Genomic DNA, 18721 nt, shown 5'->3' on the forward strand with positions numbered 1-18721 from the left:
GAATTCTGTGGTGCCAGCGAAAGAAAACTGGGATTTGGGTTGCCATGGCAAAGCATGGCTACCTTGACATGCTCCACCTTGGTATCCTGATTGCCTGCCACGAATTCATTGTGCAAACTTTCCCTTTCGCCTTTGATTGGAGAGCTTTTGCTGGGCCTTTGCATTCCTGTCTCCCTCCTTTCAAACCCTGCAAGGCTCCTGGCAGCTGCCAAGAGCTCCGTGGAGAGGCTGGCTTTCCCTGCCCTTCCCCCCACCCGGAAAGCCACCCCAATATTCCTGAAGCTGGGGACTCCCCAACCACTCAGGGGCAGGGGGTGGGCATCTCTGCTGGGGATCTTTTGCTTGGAGGATTTTCTCTCTCTGTGTGTGTGGGGGGTCCCCACCCACCACACACACTAAGACTGCTGCCAAACAGGATCACAGCAGCTGAATGCTGAAGAGCTTACAGCTTCTGGAAATAGCTACCCTGCGGAGCACCTGCCCCAACTCAGCCCAGCTTCCCAGTCACCAGAGATTATGTAACCTCTGGGAAAAGACCAGCAGAGGAAGGAGGAGATGGGCAGGGTTGCTTCTGCAGTGCCACATGCAGGAGGTGGCCTCTCCCAGGTGGTAGAGGGAGGACAGAGATGCGTATACACACACAGGCACTGTGGCGCACATACCGTATGTTGCATATATGACCACAGGCACAGATACAGGCCGCTGCTGTCTCTATGATCTGCATCCAGAGGCAGGGAATTTCAGTTTAATTTACTACCATCTTTAGTCTGCAAATAAAACCAAAAGAGAATCAAAATGTATCCACTGCAACTATGCACATCCCCAATCCATCCTAAATCTTGCTGGGGATCCCTGCTGAAACCTTGATGCTAGAGCTAGATAATAAAATGTTGTAAGAGTGTAAGTTGTGTAACACTCCTTATCAGTAAGCAGAATGTGACGAGAAATTGGGGATTACCGCTAGAAGACGACGGCTCGGGCTTGGCACAAAGTCCGATAAAACTTGCAACGCAAGGAATTTGTGGTCCTGAGCCTACCCTTTTGGCATCGGGAGCAGCTGGCAATATCTGCCCTGTAGCGGGGATGAAGGAAGGGCGTCACAGCCAGCCTGGTACAAGGCTGCTGTCTCTAGCAAGGGCTTCACATCTGTTGGAGTTTGCAGATGTGACCAACAAAGTCAAGAGGGTGGCTACATTGGTGTGACTAAAGCCCCTCGTGCATGTTAGGCGTGCTGCTCCTGCAAACCACACTCGTTCCATCTCTGCGGTGTACAAAATTTCCTGCAATTTTCCCGCAACAAGCAACTTTGCAGGAGAAGAATCCTGTCAACCTTTTTGGCCTGACTCAGAATAAACATCCTTCCACCAGATTTGTTGTTGTTAGTTGCGAAGTCGTGTCCGACTCATCGCGACCCCATGGACAACATTCCTCCAGGCCTTCCTATCCTCTACCATCCTCTGGAGTCCATTTAAGCTCATGCCAACTGCTTCAGTGACTCCAGATTTAGCCAACATCTTTTTCTCTTGACCTGCCAGACCTGAAGTCGAGGTGTAACATATTTAACACACTTGGCAATGCATGTCTCCATTTGAAGTCCCCATTCAAGGCAAAGAAGGTTGGCTGCTCAAAGGCCAGCCAGTCCGGGAGTCCCCTGGTCCAGCTGGTCATTCAGTTTGGCATTTAGTGACATTTTAGTGATTGCTTTTTGAGCAAGGATCCCTTTTGAGTGGTTTGCTTGTCCTGAACTTTGGGCCATTCCATATTTATTTATTTATTAGAGTTAGATCCCACCTTTCATTCAGGAGATCAAGGCTGTGTGCCTGGTGCAGAGTTCAACCATTTTTCTTCTGTGAGTGGGGTGGTGGGGTGGCTCAATAGGCTAATGCAGTCTGTTATTAACACAGCTGCCTGCAATTGGCTTAGGACCATGGCTTAGGACCGGGATACCTTCGAGACCACCTTCTGCCACCGATTGCCTCCCAACGACCTGTGCGCTCCCACAGAGTGGGCCTCCTCAGGGTGCCGTCGACCAAACAATGCAGGTTGGCGACCCCCAGGGGGAGGGCCTTCTCTGTGGCGGCACCAGCCCTGTGGAATGAGCTTCCTCCAGGATTACGACAACTCCCCGACCTCCGGACCTTCAGACGTGAACTGAAGACTTTATTATTTCAGCGTGCGGGACTAGCCTAAGAACAAAATGTTTTAACCAAATTTTAATGGGGGTTTTATTGGTTCTTATTGTTTTAGTGATCAGGCTTTGATAATATTTAGTTTTAATTTGGCTTTTATTTATTATATTGTTCTATATTGTTTTAATATGCCTGTGAACCGCCCTGAGTCCTATGGGAGATGGTGCGGTATATAAGTTTAATAAATAAATAAATAAAATAAATAAATTACAATTACTGCAGGTTTGAGTCCCACCAGGCCCAAGGTTGACTCAGCCTTCCATCCTTTATAAGGTAGGTAAAATGAGGACCCAGATTGTTGGGGGGGCAATAAGTTGACTTTGTATATAATATACAAATGGATGAGACTATTGCCTTACACAATGTAAGCCGCCCTGAGTCTTCGGAGAAGGGCGGGATATAAATTCAAAAAAAAAACCCCAAAAAAACACACCTTCATCCACCATCCTGACTCGGAAGCCAAAGGGGAAGAATTGGCCTGGCATCCTCCCTGGAGCTTTTTCTATGGCAGAAGGACACTAGAGCCGGGGCCTTATTGGGGGCAGCCCAACACTTTCACCGTTACGCCATGCTGGCTTCCCACGGCATTCGGCCTTTTTGCCGAGACACATCTTGAATTACATCAGTGCATCTATTGTTTCTTCCCCTCCTGCGACAATTCCGTAAAGTGGATGGGGTGAGCAAGAATGACCAGCCCAAAGTTGTGCAGTCAATCTCCATAGCTGGAGGCAGGCGGAAGCTACAGTCTCCCTGGTGCCTATATGCCCCCAACTCCCCTCAGGACATCATCCTGGCCCCTTAGGGAATATTGAGTTTTAGTTTTGGGATGAGAAAAGAGAAAGCAAAAAACAAAAACAAAAACCCTCATGTATTCTTTAATCAACCAGAATAGAGCTGGAAGGGACCTTGGAGGTCTTCTAGTCCAGCCCCCTACTCAAGCAGGAGACCTTATACCATTTCAGACAAGTGGCTGTCCAGTCTCTTCTTAAAAACCTCCAGTGATGAAGAAGCACCCACAATTTCTGAAGGCAAATGGTTCCACTGGTTAATTGTTCTCCCTGTTAGGAAGTTACTCCTAAATTCCAGGTTGCTTCAGACTGGACAGTCTCTTGTCTGAAATAGTTTAGGATCTCCTGTGGGAGCAGGGGGTTGGGCTAGAACAGGGGTCTCCAACCTTGGCAACTTTAAGTCTTGTGAACTTCAACTCCCAGAGTTCCTCAGCCAGTCCACAAGTCTTAAAGTTGCCAAGGTTGGAGATCCCTGGGCTAGAAGACCTCCAAGGTCCCTTCCTGTCCTATTCTGATTGATTGATTGATTCTATCCCTCCGTTCATGCAACTTCAAGCACCAATCCCCCTGATGTCTTGTCAAAACCAGCTGCATTTCCCATCAGATGGGAGACCACCCAAACTTCCTCTTATCTCTGCCCGGCCTCTTTGCTGCCTAAGAAATAGCAGACTCACAGCTTGTACTTGGAAAATTCCATTGGTCTCTGTGTAAAATCAGCTGGTTTTATAATATCATATATAAATTTTCATAGCCACCATATAAAATGTGCACACTAGCTACTTGAGATATTTCTGAACGTGCTCACTTTGTAAAGATTATGCAATTTTTGGATTGTTGGTGCTGCGCAGCCAATAATTGCTGGAGATCACAGTGTACGAAGATAAGGATGCAGTCAGGTGAGCCTTGCATTCTTTATTGCTTTGAAGCACCTTTGTGAAAAGAAGAATATGTCAACTATTATGCTAGTCTTCAAATCTGGAATTTAATTAGCATGTTTGAAGAAGTAAAGGAACAAAAGGACACGGAGAGAGAGAGTTTCGTCTTTGGGTCAGCACAGCCACATTTTCCTCCACACCCATATCCATTTTTCTTCTAAGGACCATCCAGATTAATGTTTCTGAACCTTGGCAACTTTCAGATGTATGGACTTCAACTTCAAGAGCAAAGCTGGCTGGAGATTTCTGGGAGCTGAAATCCACCCATCTTCATGCTGCCAAGATTGAGAAACGCTGACCTAGACTTTGTAGCAGTTTTCAATGAATGTTTTGGGGATGCACACTCTGGAGCAGGGGTCTCCAACCATGGCAACTTTAAGCCTGGAGGACTTCAACTCCCAGAATTCCCCAGCCAGCTTTGCTTTGGGTTTTGAGTGTCTAAGCTTGTCCTTCCCTCAGCAATCATTGTACAGATGAAGGGCAGCTTGTGATGGATTCACACTTCACACTGAGGGGTAAGCAAATTGCCCTGACCCATGGCCTGCTTAAGTATAGGTCATGGACTCTAACCAGAATTGACTGAGTCCAGCACTATGCTAAGTCTAACTGCACATTGTATCTTCATGGATAAGCCCTCGCAGAAGACATGCTCTTTATTTATGCCCCATGTGTGATGTATGCACCAGACCACTCTGTCTCATTAAACCAGCAACGGTTACCAAGATCTTGTCTCAACATGAACTGTGAAGCCGGCCTGGAGATGTCAATATTTTGCCGTTGGCCAATGAGTTCTTCTAATCCTCTCTTGCTCTGAAGTAGGTCTAATGTCCACCGTCCAAACTTTTTGGGTGCCATTGTTGCCCTCCTCCCCCATGAAAAAGGAGTGAATCACAAAGCACACTGTATGGGGTGGCCCATTGCAGAAGAAAACTGGTCATGATGGGCCTGGGGTCATCCAGGGGAGTCTGCCTGTCTCAGAACCCCCTAAAGAAGCCCCCTTGAGTTTCTAATGTCCCAGAGCTTCCATTTTCTTGCAGTTGAAAATGGTTGTCGCTCGTCTCAATCTCGGCAAGGAAAACACAGACTGGGATTTTGTATTCTTCATTTCCAGAATCAAGATGATTCCAGTTCTTCCTGTCCTTCACCCTCTTTTCTGGAGGCAAAACCTTGCGAGAATCATGGTGAAATAATCATATCGGGGTTTGTTCCTGATCTTTGTTAGATTAAGTGGCCAATCACAGTGGCCATTCTGAAGACTCAAGTGGCAGGCAAGCTGAAGAACTTCCTCTTTGCCTGTATGAGCCGTGGTGGCGCAGTGGTTAGAGTGCAGTACTGCAGGCTACTTCTGCTGACTGCCGGCTGCCTGCAATTTGGGAGTTCAAATCTCACCAGGCTCAGGGTTGACTCAGCCTTCCATCCTTCCAAAGTGGGTAAAACAAGGACCCAGATTGTTGGGGGGAATATGCTGACTCTGTAAAACTGCTTAGAGAGGGCTGGAAAGCACTGGAAAGCAGCATATAAGTCTAAGTGCTATTTCTATAGTGCTATTCTACCTAGTGCTGTGGGGAGGATTCAGGATATCACGTGAATCACTTATATTAAGAAATCCATGTGATGGAGTAGCTCAGGCTCTGGACTAGGATGGGGCTTGCTAGGTTCCAGCCCACCTTCAGGCTTTTTTGGCAGCTACAGGGTCACACTTAAGTGGTTGTCCACAAGGACTCCTAGATCCCTCTCACATTTACTACCGTTGAGCCAGCCATATAGCTATGCTATACCTGTGCATTGGATTTTTCTTGCCTATGTGTAAGACCTTACTTTTTCCACCACTGAATTTGCATGTTGTTGGATAGGATCCAGTGTTTAAGTCAGCCAAAATTCTTCTGGATCTTGAGTCTATCTTCTAAAGTGTTGATTATTCCCCCTAGCTTGGTGTCATCCAAAAATCCTGTCCCTTATCTAAATCCATTTATGAAAATGTTGGAGAGTACTGGGTCTAAGACAGAATCTTGGGTTACCCCAGTACATGGTGCCCTGTAGATGTAATTACATTGAGGACTACACATTGAGTCTGGTTGGTCAGCCAGTTATGAATCCATCAGGTGGTGGTACTGCCTGTTCCACATATTACCAAGAAGTAGGCTGTGGTCTACTTTGTCAATGCCTTATTCAAGTCTACATATCCAGAGCACAGGATGCCCAAAGGGTGGGTGGAGAAGACCAACCCAGCTGTGGGGAAATGAGTATGTTCTTGGTAGGATAACACAGCATCATAGACCTGCAATCTCAGGTTGATTTTATATGCAATATTTTGAACAGTATCATAACGCATATCCCAGATGTGCTTTTCCAAGAGGCAACTGGACTTTCTGGTTTTTCTTTGAAGACATTTTGCTTCTCATCCAAGAAGCTTCTTCATTGGAGCTGAAGAAGCTTCTTGGATGAGAAGCGAAAAGTCTTCAGAGAAAAACCAGAAAGTCCAGTTGCCTCTTGAAAAAGCACTTTTGGGACAACCATGAGACATGGATGACTGAAAATCTCCATAGATATCCCAACACATATGTTCACCACTGAATTAATATTATCTCACTGATCAGAAAATTATGTGTTTTATTTTTAAACTTGCTACATTGTCTTTTCTTTCCTGTTACTTTTGTATTTAGAAGTGACAGTGTGCTCTTCCAAGCACCTGGGCATCAGGTGTGAAAGAGCCTCTGACCTCTTTTGAGCTAGTTAATGAACCCCCAGGATGCCCCAGAGTGAGACAGACCATGATGGCAAGCCACCGGCTTGGAAGTCCCTGGTGAGCTCCTGGATGCTCAATGAACTCCCATTTCAAAGAACAATGATTTAAAAAACTCTCCTCCCCTCTGGAAGCCAAAATGATACAAAAGAACAGCTGGAGACCAATTCCCAAGTAGGTTGGTGGCTGTTGTGATGCTGAGAGGGACAAAGCCACATCCTAATTAGACAGTTCCCATTAGCCTGAGTGACTTTTGTTAGCTGCTTCAAGGCTGGAGAGAAGACTCATGTCTTGGCTTCACTTAGTAGCTGTTTGTGAGTAGCATTTCCATCACACTATAATCTCTTCTGACTCCTAGAGAAATGGGTGGTTTTAACTGCTTAGTGGGTCTCCAAAATGAAGGGATTGGCTGTGAATTCCTGAGAGGGTGGTGGTGAGCAGGAAGGCTGGTAACCCAGAGGTTGACTGGAGGAAAAAAGTCAAGGGAGGGAGATGGACCTGGGAGAGACCAGTAAAGCCCCAGGTCCTCAGAGGAGCCAGAGATGCAGCTTGGGATTGGCTTTGGCCACTAACAAGAGGGTCTTTCTTTCCTTCTGCCATACCTGCAGTGGTAAAATCCATTTTTTTCACTACCAGTTCTGTGGGCATGGCTTGGTGGGCATGGCAGGGGAAGGATACTGCAAAATCTCCATTCCCTCCCCACTCTGGGGCCAGCCAGAGGTGGTATTTGCTGGTTCTCCGAACTACTCAAAATTTCCGCTACCGGTTCTCCAGAACCTGTCAGAACCTGCTGGATTTCACCCCTGCATACCTGGTCATGGGGACTCTTTGTTAAAAGGGCTTAGAAGTTGAGCTAGTGTTGCTTGTTGCTTCCCAGAGGTTATGACAGAAAAGGCTGAAGATGTTCCTCACTTAACGGGCATTGTTAATAGGAACTTCAGCCTGCCTGGGAGAAGTGGCACCTGTCAATGTCAGCACATCGGGGTTTTTGACATGCAGGAGAGCTGCCTTCCTCCTCCCCCATCACCCCAGACCATACGGCTGGGTTCTCACGGTATGTTTAAGGGAAGGATTGGTTTACCCAGATGTTGCATTCTCATGCTGAGGTCAAGAGGCAGGAGTTGGTTGTCTTTGTTTCCAGAATCTCATTGCCATTTTGTCTGGGACAAGCATTTTGGCAACCATAAATCATGGTCACATGTTGGGACAGAGGATTTAACAGCCCTTTGGAACAGAGAGGGACCAACATAACAGTTGTTACTGAATTTTGATTTTTGGAGATCAGGGAAGTGGAAAAGCATGGGAAAGAGGCCCTGCCATAATTATAGTAGGTTTAAGTTGAGCTAGAGAATTACTTTGGTAGGCTTGCAAGATCCTGTTACATTATCTTCTAGTAATAAAACATTTTCCAGAAATCCAAGTGACTCTTGTTTTCTGAGCTTGTAAGATTTAATATTAATCTTGAAGGCCTCCCAAAATAATTGCCTCGCAAACATCACACCTGGCCCCATCTGACAACCCCCTTGGACCATGCAAAGCAAGGGCAGTTTACAGCCTGCTCCGTTGGCCTTAGAAGGTCGGGATAATTTTTACCAGAAAATGACTCCTGCTTGGAAGGATAGCAGGAAAACTGCTGACCTGGAGAGGGAGCGTAGAAAGCTGGTTATCCACAGAATCCTCTCCTCAATGCTAAGACTGCTGTGATTGGTTGGAAGTGTTCAGAAAAGGAGACAAATGGGGTGCCTGGTCCAGAAAGGGGTTCCCTTGTGTTTGGGCACTCCACAGATTTCCCTGCAGCCACCGATGATGAGATGTGGCCCTTTCTTGATGTGATGCTGGATGGCAAGTAGGAGCGTGGAGAGGAGGGAGGTGCTTTTGAAGGACCAACTTTGTCTGAAGTTTGACTGCTTCCCTCCACCCTTAACAGCATTGCTAGGGGAAAGGCAGGGCTTGGTTTCAGTCTCAAGGCAGATGAACCTTCCCCTTGACTGCAAGCGGATCATAGTTTGAAGGTAGCTTTGCAAGAGAACCCTTGCAGATATCTTGTGAACCTGAAATACCTTGGGGTCTTCAGAGCTGAATTCCAGAATTCTTCTCATTGGCAACTTGAAGATATATGGCTTTCCGCTCCCAGAATTCTCCAGTCAGCATGCTGCTGTCTAAAGAATTCTGGGAGTTGACGTCCATACATCTTAAAGTTGCCAAGATTGAGAAACCCTGCTTTAGTTAGCGGACTGCAGGTCCCATCAGTCTTCCAGAGGGGGGGACAAGGAAGCCACGGTCTGGGGCATTCAGAAGGCACCAGATGCAGGAAGGCTGTTTAGGGACGAGGGTGGCTGTCCTTTTGTAATCAGAGACCACCCTTTTCCATTCCTTGCCTATGTCCAAGGGCCACAAGGCACTCTGCTGTTGTCAGGGCATCGCTGGGTCTGCCAGGGGGGATCAGCAATGGTACCATCCACTCTGCCTCCCACCCTCCAAAGTGACTGCCCTTTGAGCTGCTGCTTTCTTCTGCCCAACGGCAGGACTGGCTTGCTGGGACTTGATCCTGCAGAGCTTCCCATCAGCTGAGGATGGAGAAGTGCCAAAAACCGTCTACTCCCTTCTCCCCACCCCTCCACTCCTCGGGGGCCCCCTTTGCTGCTGCCAGGAAGCAGTGAGGCAGCGTGTGCTGAAGCGAGCAAGTGGAAATTTCCTCCCTGTCCCTTGAGCCTTGCAAAAGGTTGTCGTAAAAACATCTGTGGGATTCTATACCTTCAGCCAAGAGAAAAACAACGGCTATAAACAAGGCCTCTTAATTACCCAACACATTGATAAAGCCAAGGAGAGATTACTCAACCCCTGAAGCGCAAAGGTGCCATGCTCAGAACACCTTGTCATATTCTTGTCCCATCCCAAAGGGGATTACATACCCAGGCTCTGTCGCAATGGCAGTGGCACATTCCATCTCCTCAGGCCCTGCTCCTCTCGCCCCCTTTTCAGGAATCAAATAGCATCGTTTTTTACGGCCCAGAGCATGGAGGAAGAACTACAAGCCCCTCATTTTCAGATTACACTGGGTTGCCTGTGGCTTGATGGTGACATTCCTGCCATCCCTCCACAGTTGGGAGAGCCATGCAGGTAGATTCCACCCCACTTTTATATTATTTAATTAACTTGTGATACATTCAATTCAATTCAATTAATTGAAATTGTTTAATTGTTATATGTAATTCATTATTTAATTCACTTGTAATATATTGTAGTTGTGGGTGGAGGTTGTTTTTTTTTTTTTTATTCAAAAAGTTTTACAAAATTTTCCCCCCCCCTTTCCCCCCCTCCTCCCCCCTCCCTTCACAACCCCCCTCCCCCCCCCGACTTCCCGGAACGAGCACAAGGTATAGTTAAAAATAAAACAAACATATGCTAAAAAATTTTCATCCCAACTTAATTGTACCCCTACAATCATCAATTCCTAACTTCCCCCAAAAGCAATCAAAAATAATACATCATAATCATTCAAAAACAGTCTGATAACTCTTAGTCTGATATCTACGTTGAATATAGTCAATCCATTTTTTCCATTCCTTTAAGTATCTTTCTTGCGTATTGTCTTTCAAAAAGGCTGATATCTTCGCCATCTCAGCCAAATTGGCAACCTTCAATATCCATTCTTCTATTGTAGGTACTTCTTTTTTCTTCCAGTATTGTCCTATTAGTAATCTTGCTGCTGTTATTAGGTTTAAAATCAATTTAGTCTCAATTACTGTACAATCCGTAATAATTCTCAACAAAAAAAATTGCGGCAGGAACTTTATCTTCTTTTTCAAAACATTTTGTAAGATCCACCAAATTTTTATCCAAAAGGCCTTTATGGGTGGAGGTTTTTAAAGAAGAGACCGGACAGCGATTTGTCTGAAATGGTGAAGGGACTCCTGCTTGAATGTGGGGGTTGGACTAGAAGACCCTTCCAACTTTGTCATTCTGTTATTTGGTTAGTTCTTTCAAACCTCTGGCTTCAAGTGAAGTACTGACGAGTGAAGCAACGGTTAAACTTTCAGGATGTACCCTCTTTGTCAGGTCCTCCAAGGGAGGTGGGAAGTAGTAGGCAGAAGCTCCTGAGGTTCTCCAGCCACATAGCCAGAAAGAGCTCTTTCTTGAAACCCAACGAGTTGCCCCGGTGTGATCAGGGCCTTCTACCATCACCTCCTGATTCAATTTGGGGTGGGGAGAGGGTCCCCTGTGGACAGGACTTCCTGCTTCTGCTCCCCAAACTCATAGATTGTGTCGGACAGTCACTTACTCGCTTTCTCTGCCTTTTTGCTCTGAGAAACTCCTGCCCCTAATAGACACCAACCATTCAGTCTTTGTGGATTGTATGGAAGGGATCTTGGTTGCATTTCCAAACCATTGCAATAGATAAATTTTACTCTCCTGATACAGAAACCAGAGTTATTGGTTGGATTTCCCCATAGATTTGGCATATGTGCAAGTAATCTTTCCATCTTTTAAACTCTTTCTGTTTAAGAGCCCTTTTCTTTCTCTTTTCCATTTATCTTGTATTCCCAACACTGTCTTGGTTTGTGGACTAACCGTTAACAGCCTCCAGTCCTGTCATCTTTTCATCCTAAATTCCCCCCTGGGCTTCCTTTATCCTTCATGGTCTTTAGAAATGTCAACACTGGTATAAAAATAGAATGCAGGGTTCCCCAGAACCTTCCTTTCCTTTCCTTTCCTTTCCTTTCCTTTCCTTTCCTTTCCTTTCCTTTCCTTTCCTTTCCTTTCCTTTCCTTTCCTTTCCTTTCCTTTCCTTTCCTTTCCTAGATAGATCCCAGGGGCCTATCCCACAAGGGTATGGTAAAAAAAATCAAGATAACAGATGCAATGGTGTGATCAAAGTTCTGTCCATTTTTAATGTGTCGTGGAGGTGGGTTTCGATCACACAGGTGGAGCTTCTATTAAACTGGTGAGACACCACCTTGACCATACCTGAGGTTATTCATCCATCCATCCATCCATCTATTTTTTTTTATTTGAATTTATATCCCGCCCTTCTCTGAAGACTCAGGGCGGCTTACATTGTGTAAGGCAACAGTCTCATCCATTTGTATATTATATACAAAGTCAACTTATTGCCCCCAACAATCTGGGTCCTCATTTTACCTACCTTATAAAGGATGGAAGGCTGAGTCAACCTTGGGCCTGGTGGGACTCGAACCTGCAGTAATTGTAATTGCAGGCAGCTGTGTTAATAACAGACTGCATTAGCCTGTTGAGCCACAACAGGCCCTATCATCTATCTATCGAAGAAAATTAGCATCCACCCCTCTTGGAAGAATGAAATATTCTAGGAAATATTAAAAAGGCAGAATATTATATTCCCCTGGATGAGAAATTGAGAAACATGCTCTTGAAGATGGAAACTCAGCCCCAGCTCCCTACCCGCAGCAGATATTTTGGTGCCATCTTATCTACAAATAAGAAAAGACCTCCAGCTCCAGGATGATGGGATTATCCTTCAGGGCAAAACCATTCAGCCACAATGATGCCCTTTATTGCATCATTCAGCAAGATTCAACCAAGCCTGGGTATAGCCTACAAAGTTAGCTAACAAGATCCCTGCATAGCTCCCTGGGAGTCTGACAACCAATATAATACATTTCTTGCACAGGAACAGGAAGCTTAAAGACAAGGCCCAAGAGAGGGTATAAATCTCTCTCTCTCTCCTCCATGTGGTCAGCTACCCAGAATCGCACATGCCTGGTGGTTCTGCTTCACCATTAAACCATCTTTCCAAGCAGCCTCCATGTTTCCAGTGTCTTCCCACTTGGAACTCCCCACTTGGAACTGAACCCAGATGGACATTTCTTCCAACTATCTATCTATCTATCTATCTATCTATCTATCTATCTATCTATCTATCTATCTATCTATCTATCTATCTATCTATCTATCTATCAGTAGAGCAATTCCTTACAAGCAATTGACACTTGACAGTTTAACTGGCAAAGGTCAGCTGTATTTAACCATAAACAAGTGCCCAATCATTGGAAATAGATTTACTTCTCTTGCCCTTCACTTTATCCAAAGGTATTTTGTTTTATGAGGGTTTAAAGATGATGATTGTTCCGATTGCTCCCCACCTTTCTCGTTCCAATGGAGACTTTAGGGGCCATCGGGGGCCACCGTTTATCAGCTTTCTCACCTTTGCTCCTCCAGTTCTGACTGGTGTTGATGAAGAGTTGTGTATCTTACGAACAGAACTGCTGAAAGAGGCAAATCCTGCCTGGTGCCTTTATAGAAAGGATACAGAAAAACCCAGGACATTCACAGTTGCGGGAAATGCTCCGCTCTGTATTGAAAAGATCCAATATTCACCTCCCACCCTAAAAAACCTGCCCAATTTCTGGGTCTCTGCCTCGGTACTTGGAAGTTGGGGGTCGAACAGTTTCATCTGTTCCCATGAAAGCCCCCCACCCTTCTCCCTGGGTGGGAGGGGGGGAATGGACAGTTTGTCTTTGTTACTGCTATTTCTCATCTGTTTTGGAAAACCTTGAATTTATCCCACTATTACCTCCAAGACTTGCAGTGTGAAAATGTCAATAAAATGCTGCAGTTTTCCTCCAACATGTCAGGTGATCGGCAGTCTCCAACTGACCCTCCACCTTGTAATGCTGCCTACTTTCCCCCTCCTCAGTTGATGTGGGATGTCTGTGCCCCCCCATAGGGATTAGCTGTAGAGGAGGAGAGGGCCCTCCCCTCCCTCTGTGCAGCCAGGCATTATCTGATTGGGTTAAAAAGCAGCTCCCATCATCCCCAGCCGGACAATTGCTCAGCTGGTCTCGTTATGAGAAGGCAGGAAGTTACCAAAGCAAAAATCGAAGTCTCGGGCAAAGAAACAGCCGGAGAATTATCCCCTTCCCTACCAGCCGTGAACCATGATGGGGGGAAGGGGGCTCCATGCTCAAAAACATTCTTGCCAGGATTTCTGCTTGGAAGTCAAAAGAGTCAAGATGGTGGCCATCAGCTGAGATCAAAGCAACATTTCTTTGTGTGTGTGTAGCAAAGGGTGGGGCTTTGATTGCTGGGGTGGCAGCCAGCTCCCTCCCCCTCCCCCTATACATCTCTGCCAGTCAGGATCTCAGCACAGGCAGGTTGCAGCCCTATGAAGGGGAAGGAGGGAGAGAGGGAAGAAGAAAGAGGGAGTGGGGGAGGAGAGAGAGAGAGAGAAAGAGAGGGAGAGAGAGGGAGATACAGAAAGAGATACAGAGAGAGAGAGAGAGAGAGGCAAGCTAGTGATAATCCAGTTCTTTCAGAATGTCCTTCTAACTCAAAATCCTGTGTAAATCTTGCTAGTTTTATGGCTGGCTTGAGGATCAGAAGTCCTGGCTCTTAAGCGTTTTTTGAAATCCTTCCTGCAAATCTAGTAAAGGAAATTCATTGCATTTATTGCTTCCAGACATTTTTTTTATTTTACTTAGTTATTCATTCAATAGATTTATCGTCTGCCTTTCTTCCAGGAGCTTCACAAATAAATAATTCCCTCAACACTGTCAAACTATTTACCATTCCCATCACCCATCTCCTTCCACTTGTGACTGTATGACTGTAACTTTGTTGCTTGCATCCTTACAATTTATATTGATATTGTTTCCTGATGGCTTATTTGTACCCTATGACTATCATTAAGTGTTGTACTTTATGATTCTTGATGAAGGTATCTTTTCTTTTATGTACGCTGAGAGCATATGCACCAAAGACAAATTCCTTGTGTGTCCAATCACACTTGGCCAATAAAAGATTCTATTCTATTCTATTCTATTCTATTCTATTCTATTCTATTCTATTCTATTCTATTCTATTCTATTGAAGACGGTAGCCCCCTCCCCTGCTTTTTCCTCCACCACAGAACCCCTGTGAGGTTGGCTGTTCATGTATTGATGCTGTTGAATATTAAAAAAAAGAAAGAAAGAAACTCCTGTAAGGTTGGCTCTCCTTAGAGAGCCCGGATGGTTCAAAAGCTTCCAGTGAGCCTTGGTGGCTGAGAGTAGAGGGGACCTTTGGTCTTCCCCAACCCCAAGGTAAGGGGGGGGGCGCATCCAGTTTCTCCTCACCCAACCCAGAAGTGCTGCTCACCGAGACCCTCGTCAGTGGCTGTGGACCCCGATTCCACAGATCCTCCAAAGAGTTGGAAGCTGGATACAAATTTGTTCCCTGGTCTTTTGAAAGAAGCAGCAGTTCTGGATTTTATCCAGCTCTGTGGCTCTTGGGCTTCTGTAACTGGCCGTTGCTGATCTGAGCAGCCCCCTTCCAGGGTACATGTGGAAGCCTGATCATGCCATTCCTGTCTGCTGATTAACTAAACATTTACCAATTGCTCAAAATCTCTCCCTGCTTGGCATCGGCTGGCCATGAGACGGAGTAAAATATCATCTGATTGATCCCCCCCAGCTCTGACAGGGGCCAGCCTGGGAAAGGCTGGCCGACGGCCACTGCAATGGGGAGTGTGTGCCGGAGAGATGCCTCCAATCAGCGTCTCATCGCTCATCCTGGCGATGCCTCCCTTTCTGGCTCTGGTGTCCTTTGCAGATATCATCTCCACAGCCGTGAGGCCTCCCCCCCAAAAGACATGCTGCTCCCACTTGCTGCACCAGGGACCAAAGCTCACAGGATCCGTCCTTGGCTGGCTCCGGCAGGAACCGTTTGCCCACCTTCCTTTCTGCTTTGAGCACCTGAGTGGAGGCGGCCTCGGAGCTCAATTCTCTGCCCAGGCTTGGCACAACAGAGGCGTCATCTGCGGGCAAGCGCAGGTGTCTTTATGCAACAGCAGGGACTGGGTTTGCCTGCCTTTCAGAGGCAGCCGATTTGCATCCCATCTCTACTCCCAAAGAGACTTAATGCAAAAGCCCTCTGTACATGCTCAAGGCACCTTGTTGTCAGTGCTTTTTATGCTGGCCCATTCCCAAAAGGACAGGACGAGAGTTCCCAGAATTCATGCCTGGATGGGCTGCTGAGGAATTCTGGGAGTCAAAGTCCACCCATCAGATGGGGTGACTGCCTCTGTCGCGTTCAAGGAAGGCCGAGGCGAAGCTTTGAGGGCACCGGTGGTGCCACCTCTTTTAGGAGAGGCAGTCATGCCCACGTCTTCCTCACTTATGCACCTTTCCCCAAAAGGCACCGCTGCCTTGAGGAAAGCGCATTTCTCAGCTGGCTCTACTTCACCCAGGCTGGCAGCCAGATCTGGCAGAGGCTTCCGAAATGAAACCTTGAACTCAGCACCCCTGAAGAGCAAATAGCTCTTCTTCCCCAGCCGGCTGGAATGGTCCCTCCCTGCCCTGCCCTGCCCTCCCTTGTGGGCCTGACTGCACTTTTGTCACCCTTCTTCCCCGCCCCGCCCCGATCAGTGGGGAGGGTGCCAATATTCCCGGGAGATAAGAAAAGTGCTGCTCCTGCCAAAGGGCCGGTCAGCCAGAGGAGCCGTGGGCAGCCTGGTCAGAAGCCGCTGTTCTTCCAGGGTGAAGCCATTGTTCAGCTGCAGCCAGGAGCGGAGAGGCTTGGGTGAGTCCTGTAACAGTTGGGGGCAGGGGTGGGGTCTCCAGGAGAAGGAGGGCTCCATCCAGAAGGCCACCATTCCACAAAGCCCCCCTATTTGGTTTCCAAATAGTAGAAGTACCTAAGAAGGAACCGACCTGCCCACAAATGAAAAATTCTATGGTCTATGTAGGATACCTTTGAAAGTGTTCAAGCAGAGAATTGCAAAAAAGAATATTTGAAAGACAAGAAGCTCCTTCATTCTTTTCTTGGAATACTTTTTTGTTAGGAGTTTTGCAGAAATGAATTGGTTTCTCCTTGCCTGATGATGAGCAGAGATGGGGCTCCCTAACTTTCAGGAACTGCCTCCCTGGCACGGATCTCTTCCTTGGACAGAAGAGAAGGTTCTGGATAAAATTCTTCTAAGTCGGATCTTCATTCCAAAGTTCATCTCTTATACAATAATCGCTGAAGAATAGTTTTCCGTTCTTAGATGTCAGGTGCAGATTCTTTTTGGTGGGAGTAATAGGAAGTTCCAAAGCCCATATTTTATTTTGATATGTATACAAATTTATATACTGTATTTTTAGTGCAAACTGACAGTTGTGTTTCTCAGACTTGCAGCTGGTTTCTTATGAGGCTGCCTTGGGCAAAAGGGATCAAATCAGATGGTAGACCAGAAGAAGGCCAAAAAACCAAGCTTTGGGCCAAAATCGTGGGCCAAAAAACCAAGCTTTGAAAGCAATCACTCATACACTCAATGAGGGTGTCTCTGAAGATGCTAGTCCTCACTGATTCAAGCACCTTCTGAGCATCCTGCCCCAGTGATTCCTCTGGTCCCTTGAGACCCAGGGAGGATATTGCTTTACTTGCTCCTGGGAAGCAAACCCACAGAGACCTGGGCCCGACATACTCTGACCCTTTCAGCCCAATAGATTCCCCTAAACCCTTCGGCCATGTGGAGTCTTGGGGGCCACCATTACAGCTCCAGTCTGGAGACATTATTGGGCCAAAAAAAAGAGCAAAGAACAATTAAATAATTGCACGAGAAAGTGGTCATTGTACTCCCACACTATTGTGGGGTGTTTAGTAGTGCATATTTGAGCAGGGAGGGGAAAGGATTCCTGGAAGGGGTGCCAAGGGTGCTATTTGGAGGTGTCTTTTCTGCACCGTTAACACGGGAGATGTGTGTGTTTGTGTGTGTGTGTGTGTATTTTTTGACCTGCAATTATCTCTATGCTTCTGCCCAGCACTATACTGTATAGAACTTGGAAAAATGGTGGATTTTATCCGATAAATATATTAGTGGATGATGGTTGATGGAGTGAAATAATCAGCAATGTCTCTGGAGATTCTCCGTCATCCGGGTCCTGGTTGTCCCAAAGGTGCTTTTTCAAAAGGCAACTGGACTTCCTTTGTTTTTGCTTGAAGATGTTTCGCTTCTCATCCAAGAAGCTTCTTCAGCTCTGACTGAATTCCCCACCATCCAGTCAGAGCTGAAGAAGCTTCTTGGGTGAGGAGCAAAATGTCTTCAAAGAAAAACCAGAAAGTCCAATTGCCTCTTGAAAAAAAGCACCTTTGGGACATCTCATTAATGCTGTGGCCCAAAATTTATTTTAGGTTGTAGCCAAGAAGGTGAGTTTTGAACTGAATTTGAACTTTGAAGACAAGTATGGTTTTCTGGGGTTCTCTTATGCCCATAAAGGCAACCGTCATGGTCTCAACCACCGATTAGTTAATCCAGTCTTTCTCAACCTTGGCCGCTTGAAGTTTGCACATCTTCAGTTGCCAAGATTGGGAAACACTGAGGTAATCTCTCTGCCGTCATTTGCGATCCCATTCTAAGCAGCAGCTCATCAAAATCCCGTCAGACTCTCTCAGCCCAATTACATCAACCCGTCCCACTTAGGCAAGCAGGAAGGGCACCTGCGTATTCCGTCAGTCAAGGAATTTTGGCTGGTGGGTTCAAGAGGGAAGGTTTTCTCTGCTGTGGCCCTAACCCCAGAACGTCTAACCCACAGAAGGGACGCAAGCCTCCACCCGTCTGGTTTTTGTGTTAAGACCTGGCTTTGCCGATCAGCATGGGATCGAAAAGTGCGATGCAGCCTCAAGGATGGCTGCTGCCTTGTGAACCTTTTAGCTTTTTGAATTTTTAACTTGGACCTTTATTTTTATTGCAAGCTTTAACTTGTTCCTAATCCTGCTTTTAATCTGTGCTTTTGTGTGTTCATATGTTTTTGTTATGATGTTGTAAACTGCCCAGTGTACCAATTAAACAAACAAACAAACAAACAAACAAAAAAACGGCCCTTGCCCAGCTGCTATTCAACAGCCGTGTTCACTCACTATCTTGCCTGGATTCTCCAATTAACCCAACCTTCATGTAGCACATTCAGCCCTCAATTGAACACTTGAGCCGGGTTCATTCAGCACCCTAAATTAAAACGAGGCAGCTCCCTTTCTGCTCTGGTGTGAAGGGAGAACCAGGGAATCGCAGAGCCACTGGAGTCTTTCTCCCTGGAAAAGTCTACCTCTTTGGAGGCCTACAAAAATGTG

At 46.3% G+C, this 18721-nt stretch overlaps 1 protein-coding gene across 1 annotated transcript in view; it reads left to right on the forward strand.

Moving 5' to 3' along the window:
- LCMT1 (leucine carboxyl methyltransferase 1) overlaps positions 1 to 18721 on the forward strand; it is a 41741-nt gene that overhangs the window by 22309 nt on the left and 711 nt on the right. The gene's annotated exons all lie outside the window — the stretch shown is intronic.

The sequence above is a fragment of the Ahaetulla prasina genome, chromosome 14, assembly GCF_028640845.1.
Source record: "Ahaetulla prasina isolate Xishuangbanna chromosome 14, ASM2864084v1, whole genome shotgun sequence".
Taxonomy (NCBI): domain Eukaryota; kingdom Metazoa; phylum Chordata; class Lepidosauria; order Squamata; family Colubridae; genus Ahaetulla; species Ahaetulla prasina.